The following is a 9547-nucleotide window of genomic DNA, read 5'->3' on the forward strand; positions in this document are numbered from 1 at the left end:
CCGTGCCCAGGGAGTCAAACTGAGCGGCAGAGTTTAGCAGAAGATGGTACGGTGTTCGACTACGCCACCCGTTGAATGCGGCTATGAAGCCGCCGCTGCAGGGCAGACCGCTGAGGCCGGTGGTAAGGTTGTGCAGCGTAGCTGGTAGAACCCCCAACGGGAGGGGTATGGCCTCAGGGCAGCCGACGTGTTTGAAGGGGGGTAGCAGGAACCACTCAGAGACGGTGCGGTGTAGTTCTGGGTCTTTACTGGTGACAAGGTAGACCCTCCCGGAGTACTGGCTAGCGATCAGGGCCTGGTCAGTCCGTGAGCTGATGGGATCTCCCCTGGCCAGGCGGAGTTGTAGGCCTCCCCAACTAATCGTACTCTTCTGGCTACCTTGCTAGAGGCGGGTAAAAGTAGCCCACGTCCCTGAGTGTACCGTGTGGTGCTCACCCATATGGCCGGTGACTCGGGGCCTTTTGGTAGCTTCCGCTCCACGTCGCGGTGCTGGTCCCTTGCGTGTGACCGTGCCTTCAGGTTTCTTGGCCAGAGGACCTGAAATCCCCTGCCGGGCGGTTTCTGCTGCTGGGTAAGGATTAGTCCCCACAGCCTCGGACTCCGGGTCCGGTAAGAACTCTTCAATCAGGGCGAGCTCTACAGCTTCCAGCCCCTGATCTCTTTTAGCACAGCTCCCACAGAGCTCCTGATCTTTCTTTCCTATAGCTGCTCCACTACAGACCAGACTGTGTCTCTGTCTGTGTTCTCTGCTCTTTCTCTCCTCTAACCCTGTCTCAGCCCTAGTTTTATATAGGGGAAGTTCTTCCCCTCCCAGGACTGGGCAGGAGGTGTGGCATGCATAGGATGTCTGACCAGGAAACCTCCCACCTGCTCACAGACGTAATATTGCTATTACTGTGGGAACCAGACCCCTGGGGTGCCACATTCTCCCCTAGTGAAATTTAGTACTCCAGGACTAAACATATTTTTGTAAAACATAACAAGTAAAAACAGAAACAGTACAATAAAGAAAAACACATTAGGATGGTCACGGCGTGTCCGCAACCGGGTGCAGTCTTTGAAGAAAACAAGGGTGTCCATTTCACCAAGAAACCGGGAGCCGTAACCAGGTAGGGGTCTGCCCTACCCCGAGTCTTTAACAGTCTTAGTCCTTTCCTGGGTTACTCTCCAAACATATGTACAAAGGATTCCGGATAATCCTTAAACGACACCTATAAACTAACTAGAAATACACAATTATTTACAAGTAACAGAAAACAGGTAAATACAAATAAACAGTTTAAACACTTAGATCCTCCAACGTACGGGCAACTGGCCTCTAGTGGCTCTAGTGGACCTACGGAGCTGACTGACTGGTCCTGAGCTACGGGGTGTAGGAGCTGTCAAAGATAAACTGGGCAGCTGTCTACGGGCTCTTTGGCTCACTAGGGGTACGGCAGGCTCACTATAAGCAGAGGGTTGATCCTCCTGGTCTGCTTGTGTGGGGTCTTCTGCCTCCAGGACCGGCTGCTCTTCCAGCTCTACCTGTTTCTCCGTAGGTACTTGAGATGCTGGTTGGAGGAAGGTGAGGACGGGTACCACAACAGCGCCATTGACTTGAGTCCAAGACCGAAGGAAGTCTCCGAGCACAGTACTGACCATATCTTCCCTTTCCTCTGCGGGTCGAGGGTCTTCTTGTTCTTCTTCAGGGCTTCGTAGCTGTTCGGGACACTTCTTCAGGTGATCTCGGGAGACAATGGCTGTGGTTTCTCCTCCGTCCTTACTGATTATGCAGACTTTCGGGTTCTCATGGCTTGAGGGCAGTACGGTGTACGGGTCCTTCTCCCACTGGTCGTCCAACTTGTGGAGGCGTCTCTTCCTCTTCAAGACCTGCTCTCCAGGTACCAGGGGAACAGCGGGAGCATACTGGTTGTAAGTCTTCTCCTGTCTTTCTCTAGCTTGACAGAGACTTCGCTCCACGCTCTCCTGTACTTTCCGGTACTGCTGCTGCCTTTCTGTGTCCCAGTCTGCTTCTGGTGAAGTGTCCTCGGGTGTCAGGACTCCCATCTCCAGATCAACAGGAAGCTTACCAGGTCTTGCTCTCATTAGGTAAGCCGGGGTACAGTTGGTAGAACCTACCGGGATGTGGTTGTATAGGTCCACCAGATCAGGCAGTTTCTCAGGCCACAGACTGCGTTCTTCCAGGGGCAATGTTTTCAGAAGATCTATCACCACCTGGTTCATTTTCTCGCAGAGCCCATTGGTTTGCGGATGATAGGGTGTTGTTCTTATCTTCCGGCAGCCATACAGAGTACAGAACTCCTGGAAGACTTCCGCTTCAAAGGCAGGTCCCTGGTCCGTCAGCACCTGCTCCGGGTATCCGTGTGGACGGCAGAAGTGCTGCTGGAAGGCTCTAGCTGCTGTTCGAGCTGTTAAGTCCTTGACGGGGACGACAACCAAGAACCGGGAGTAGTGATCCACGATGGTTAACGCATAGACGTAGCCACTTCTGCTGGGGGTCAGTTTTACATGATCCAAGGCTACCAGTTCCAACGGTTGCCTGGTGACGATGGACTGCAGGGGAGTCTTCTGGCTGGCACGGTCCTTCCTTCTTAGGTTGCATGGGCCACAGTCTCTGCACCACCTCTCGATGGTTCCTCTCATGCCTACCCAGTGGAACCGCGCACGCAGCAGGAACTCCAGCTTCTTCCATCCGAAGTGCCCAGCTCCGTTGTGGTATGCCTCCAGCACCATAGCCGCGTCTCTTCTTGGCACCACTACTTGCCAGATCAGTTCATGCGTCCGGGAGTTAACCATTCTGCGGCACAACTTCCCCTTGTAAAGGAACAGTCGACTCTTCTCAATCCACAGTTGCTTGGCCTCCTCCGGAGCGTCTGGGTCAAGGAGGGCATCTGGCTGAGTCAGCATCTCCTTCACCAGTCGGACGGCGGGGTCACTGTCTTGCATTTCCGCCCAGTTGTAATGAGGTAAGGGGTTGAACGTAGCGGATTGCTTACTCCTTACACGGTGGGAATACTGGGTAGTCCCATGCCGGTGGAACGCGGGAAGTTCAACTTCTTCCAGTTCCTCTGGATCTTCCCCCACGTCCGGTAGGTTTGGCATTCTGGACAAGGCATCCGCGTTGGTATTGGAGCGTCCTGCCCGGTATTTTATTGTGAACTCAAAGTTGGACAGGCGGGCCATCCATCTCTGCTCCAGGGCACAGAGTCTTGCTGTGTCCAGGTGTGTCAATGGGTTGTTATCCGTGTACACGGTAAACCGGGAAGAGGCGAGGTAGTGCTTAAAGCGTTCGGTGACTGCCCACACCACTGCCAGGAACTCTAGCTTGAATGAGCTGTAATTCTCAGGATTTCTTTCGGTGGGTCGCAGTTTTCGGCTGGCGTAAGCAATTACCCGTTCTTTCCCCTGCTGGATCTGGGACAGTACGGCTCCTAGCCCGATGTTACTTGCGTCGGTGTAGAGGATAAAGGGCTGGCTGTAATCAGGGTACGCCAGGATTTCATCCCCCGTGAGGGCCATCTTCAGCTGGCGGAAGGACTCTTCTTCCAGCTTCTCCCATCTGAAGGGCGGCTTCTGGTTCTTGGCCTTCCTGGACTGACCTATCAGGAGGTCCTGCATAGGAGCTGCCTTTTTGGTGAAACCGGGAATGAATCTTCGGTAGTAGCCTACCAACCCGAGGAACTGCCTCACCTCCTTTACGCTGGAGGGGCTTGGCCATTCCTTAATTGCGGTGATCTTATCAGGGTCGGGAGCCACTCCGTCAGCACTCACCACGTGTCCCAGGTACTGCACCCTTGGTTTCAGGAGGTGACACTTGGAGGGTTTCACCTTTAGGCCGTAGTTTGCCAGGGCTTCGAACACTTCTGCCAGGTGTTTCAGGTGGTCCTCGTAGGTCTTGGAGTAGACGATAACATCGTCCAGGTATAACAGGACCGTCTCGAAGTTTCGGTGTCCCAGACAGCATTCCATCAACCGTTGGAAGGTTCCTGGTGCGTTGCAGAGTCCAAACGGCATGCAGGTAAACTCGCTAAGTCCCATCGGGGTGGTGAATGCGGTCTTCTCCCGGTCCGCCTCTGCTACAGGAACCTGCCAGTACCCGCTAGTGAGATCCAAAGTAGAGAAGAAGTTAGCAGATCTTAAAGCAGCCAAAGACTCCTCTATCCTTGGTAAGGGGTACGCATCCTTGTGTGTGATACGGTTGATTTTCCGGTAATCTACACACATCCTCATGGTGTTGTCTTTCTTTTTAACCAAGACTAGTGGAGCTGCCCAGGGGCTACAGCTATCCCTGATTACCCCAGCCTCCTTCATGTCTCTAAGCATCCCCTTGGCGTGTTGGTAGTGTGCAGGGGGTACGGGTCGGTATCTCTCCTTTATGGGAGGATGGTCTCCCGTGGGGATGTGGTGTTCTACCCCCTTTACTCGCCCGAAGTCTAACGGGTGTTTACTAAACACTCTCTCGTACTCTTGAACCACCCGATAGACTCCCTGTTTCTGGTGTGAGGGAGTGGAGTCAGTACCCAAATGTAGTTGCTGACACCAGTCCTCTATTGTTTTCTTAGAGCCGTTACCTTCCTCTGGTTGAGATGGAGGCAAGGGTTCCACGGCCTGTACAGAATTCTGGTTTATGGTGAACAATTTAGCTAGCGTGGCATACCGGGGCAGGTGTACTTCTCTCTTCCCGATGTTTATTATGCGAACGGGCACCCTCCCATGGCGTACGTCAACCACCCCCCGTGCTGTCAAAATGGTGGGCCTACTGTCTGAGTAGATGGGTTCTACCATTGCTTGGTAGTCTCTACCTCTTAGACCAATAGCTGCCCGGCACCAAATCATCATTTCACTTTTTGGGGGCATGGCAATAGGGAAAGGGTCACACATTCTCACGCTTCCAATCTCACCACCGGAGAGTTCCACCTGTTGCCGTCGCATCAGTGCCCGGATCTCTTTTTGGAGCACTCGCTGCTGGCCGGAGCTGGCGTTCTTGGCAACCTGCTGTAAAATGAAAATCACCTCTGCAAGACAATTTTCAATCACATTAGTTCCTAGCGTTATCTTTGGGTGACTCTCGCGCTTGTCAATGTCTACAATGATCAGTCCCTGTGCTGCCAGTTCGACTCTACCGACTTTAATGGTCATCTCTTTGAATCCGATCTGTGGCACGGGTTGACCATTGCTGGCAATGATACTCAAGTCGTCGTCAGGGTAGCGGGTTATATCCGAGTCATTCCAGTACTGCTTGAAGAGCACGTACGGGATGGTGGTGACCTGTGACCCGGTGTCCAGTAGGGCACTCATAGGAATGCCATCCAGTACTACAGGCAAGACTGGACGTCCTCCCACGTATTTGTCACGCCAGTTCGATGGGCCTGGTGATCTTATTCCTAGGGGTTGGCCCTCTACCCCAGGTTGTGCCAGTTTAAAGGACAGTACCTTGCCATATGTCCGGGTTGATTGCAGCGGCGGCAGATGGGTTGTCCGTCCTCGTTGTATCGGTCGCTGGGTCTTCCTCTGGCCGGTGGGGTCCTCCTTGGTCGACGCCACGGGATGTCCTCCGGTCCGGATGCCAGCTGGATCTTCCCTGGAGCAGAAACCTGTAACGACTGCACAGTTCGGGTTAGCGCAGCAACGCTTTTAGCTAGCTCTTGGACCTGATGGTGCAGGTCTGGAGCCGGGTCATTGTTCAAAGCCTGCGCATCAGCTCCCACAGGCCCTTCCGACAAGGGCGCCGCCTCCTGGTGGTAAGCGGTAGTAGGGCGCCTGTGGGTCACAACGCCACCTGGTGCCGGTTCTCTGAGCACCCGGATGGCTCTGTCCTTGAACTGTGCAAAGTCCAGATGAGGATCCTGTAAGGCCATTGCCCGCAACTGGGTTCGGTGGGCATTGCAATATAGTCCCTCTATAAATTGTTCGGTCAACAGCCTGTCCTCGTTTCCCACGCCGTCAGGGTCGGTCTGCTTAATGGCTCTCAGGGCCTCTTGTAGGTTTAGTGCATAGTCCCTTATATTCTCATGCGCTCGCTGTTTGCACCCGTAGAATCTAAGCTTAATCTCGGCTGAGGTGCGGGTATCAAAGGTGTCCTTCAGCCGGGTTAATATCCCTGCGACAGTCCTCCTCCCAGGTGGCCAGGACTTTACCTCCCTTTGGGCTGCCCCGGTTAGTTGGGCCACCAGAATGCTCACTTTTTGCTCTTCTGTGAGGGGGTACACCTGGAAGAGGCTATCCAGCTTTTCTCTAAAGTCATTCAGGGTATGTGACTCCCCTGAGTACTGGGGTAGCCAGGCTGCCCCCGGGATATAGGGCATAGTGAAAGGCATGACCGCAGCAGCGGTGGCGCTGGCGGTGGCTGCGGCAGTGAAGCTCTCCTCCGTATCCGACATCTTCCTCCCCCCTAGTGGACCGTGGCCTACCTTGCGATGATCCTCTTCCGTAGGCCGCGGCTCCGCAGTGGATCGTCAGGGTCGAGGACCTTCCGTCGCGCTCCTGTGACGTCAGCGTCTGCTGGGCTCCTTCCAGGACCTTACGCCACGTCCGGACGTGAGGCGGGGCTTCAGTTCTCGCGGGCTTTTCGGAGTCCACGCCCCTCTTCTTCCCGCGCGGCGTCTTCAAGATGGCGTCCAACGGCGGGAAAACTCCACGGATGGCGGGAAGAAGGCAGAAGATGGCGCCGGATGGCGGGAAAACTTCACGGATGGCGGGAAGAAGGCCGAAGATGGCGCCGGATGGCGGGAATCTTCACCACAGGTAAGTTTAAAAGTCTCTCTTTCAGGCGCGCAGTACCCGGTGGTTGCGGGCACGGTATCCTGCCGACTACGCCAAAAGTTGACGCGCCCCTGGGCCTGTGTCGCGCAGCGTTGCGCACGCGGGAGCCTACCCGGATCCGGATCAGATAGGAGTAGTAGTCTCGTGGCGGTGACCCGGTCCGTGCCCAGGGAGTCAAACTGAGCGGCAGAGTTTAGCAGAAGATGGTACGGTGTTCGACTACGCCACCCGTTGAATGCGGCTATGAAGCCGCCGCTGCAGGGCAGACCGCTGAGGCTGGTGGTAAGGTTGTGCAGCGTAGCTGGTAGAACCCCCAACGGGAGGGGTATGGCCTCAGGGCAGCCGACGTGTTTGAAGGGGGGTAGCAATTGGTGTTTTTGCAACAGCTATTTCAGTTTGATATATGTAATAACTGTTGGACACAGTAATGTTTCTGCCTTGAAATGAGGTTTATTGTACTAACAGAAAATGTGCAGTCTGCATTCAAACAAAATTTGACAGGTGCATAAGTATGGGCACCCTTATCATTTTCTTGTTTTAAATACGCCTACCTACTTTTTACTGACTTACTAAAGCACTTTTTTTGGTTTTGTCACCTCATTGAGCTTTGAACTTCAGAGCCAGGTGTATGCAATCATGAGAAAAGCTACTTAAAGTGGCCACTTGCAAGTTGTTCTCCTGTTTGAATCTCCTCTGAAGAGTGGCATCATGGGCTCCTCAAAACAACTGTCAAATGACCTGAAAACAAAGATTATTCAACATAGTTGTTCAGGGGAAGGATACCAAAAGCTGTCTCAGAGATTTAACCTGTCAGTTTCCACTGTGAGGAACATAGTAAGGAAATGGAAGAACACAGGGACAGTTCTTGTTAAGGCCAGAAGTGGCAGGCCAAGTAAAACATCAGAAAGGCAGAGAAGAAGAATGGTGAGATCAATCAAGGACAATCCTCAGACCACGCCCAGAGAGCTGCAGCATCAACTTGCTGCAGATGGTGTCACTGTGCATCGGTCAACTATACAACGCACTTTGCACAAGGAGAAGCTGTATGGGAGAGTGATGCGAAAGAAGCCGTTTCTGCAAGCACGCCACAAACAGAGTCGGCTGAGGTATGCAAAAGCACATTTGGAGAAGCCAATTTCTTTTTGGAAGAAGGTCCTGTGGACTGATGAAACCAAGATTGAGTTGTTTGGTCATACAAAATGGCGTTATGCATGGCGGCAAAAAAACACAGCATTCCAAGAAAAACACATGCTACCCACAGTAAAATTTGGTGGAGGTTCCATCATGCTTTCGGGCTGTGTGGCCAATGCCGGCACCGGGAATCTTGTTAAAGTTGAGGGACGCATGGATTCCACTCAGTATCAGCAGATTCTTGACAATAATGTTCAAGAATCAGTGACAAAGTTGAAGTTACGCAGGGGATGGATCTTTCAGCAAGACAATGATCCAAAACACCGCTCCAAATCTACTCAGGCATTCATGCAGAGGAACAATTACAATGTTCTGGAATGGCCATCCCAGTCCCCAGACCTGAATATCATTGAACATCTGTGGGATCATTTGAAGAGGGCTGTCCATGCTCGGCGACCATCAAACTTAACTGAACTGGAATTGTTTTGTAAAGAGGAATGGTCAAAAATACCTTCATCCAGGATCCAGGAAATCATTAAAAGCTACAGGAAGCGACTAGAGGCTGTTATTTTTGCAATAGGAGGATCTTCTAAATATTAATGTCACTTTTCTGGTGAGGTGCCCATACTTATGCACCTGTCAAATTTTGTTTGACTGCAGATTACACATTTTCTGTTAGTACAATAAACCTCATTTCAAGGCAGAAACATTACTGTGTCCAACAGTTATTACATATATCAAACTGAAACAGCTGTTGCAAAAACACCAATTTTTATAAAACATTAAGCTTAAGATTAAAAGGGGTGCCCAAACTTTTTCATATAACTGTAAATCCATGCCAGTTGCATGGATTTATATAGTGTGACCAAGTTGTCAAGTACTTTCCAAGTGATGCTAAAATCGCTTGGAAAGCGCTTGTCAACCCGCATGCGGAAATGCATGTGAAGAACGCTTCACATCCGCATGTCCCTGGCAGGTAATTTTATGACTCAATATTAAGCACACGTAACCATCTATACACAGCAGGAGGCCACACTGCGCCATCTATACACAGCAGGAGGCCGCACGTAGCCATCTATACACAGCGGGAGGCCACACGTAGCCATCTATACACGGCAGGAGGCCGCACGTAGCCATCTATACACAGCGGGAGGCCGCACGTAGCCATCTATACACAACGGGAGGCTGCATGTAGCCATCTATACACAGCGGGAGGCCACACGTAGCCATCTATACACAGCGGGAGGCCACACGTAGCCATCTATACAAAGCGGGAGGCCGCACGTAGCTATCTATACATAGCAGGGAGCCGCACGGTGCCATCTATACACAGTGGGAGGCCGCATGTAGCCATCTATACACAGCGGGAGGCCGCACGTAGCCATCTATACACAGCGGGAGGCCGCACGGTGCCATCTATACACAGCGGGAGGCCGCACGGTGCCATCTATACACAGCGGGAGGCCGCACGTAGCCATCTATACACAGCGTGAGGCAGCACGGAGCCACCTATACACAGCGGGAGGCCGCACGGCGCCCCCCCCAGAGATAGCAGGAGGCCACACAGCGCCATCTATACTCAGCAGGAGGCCGCACGCAGTCACGCACACACACAAACATATACAGACATATACATACACGCATAAACACATTT

Source organism: Phyllobates terribilis, unplaced genomic scaffold, assembly GCF_046119375.1.
Source record: "Phyllobates terribilis strain yellow unplaced genomic scaffold, ASM4611937v1 Scaffold_189__1_contigs__length_3638672, whole genome shotgun sequence".
Taxonomy (NCBI): Eukaryota; Metazoa; Chordata; class Amphibia; order Anura; family Dendrobatidae; genus Phyllobates; species Phyllobates terribilis.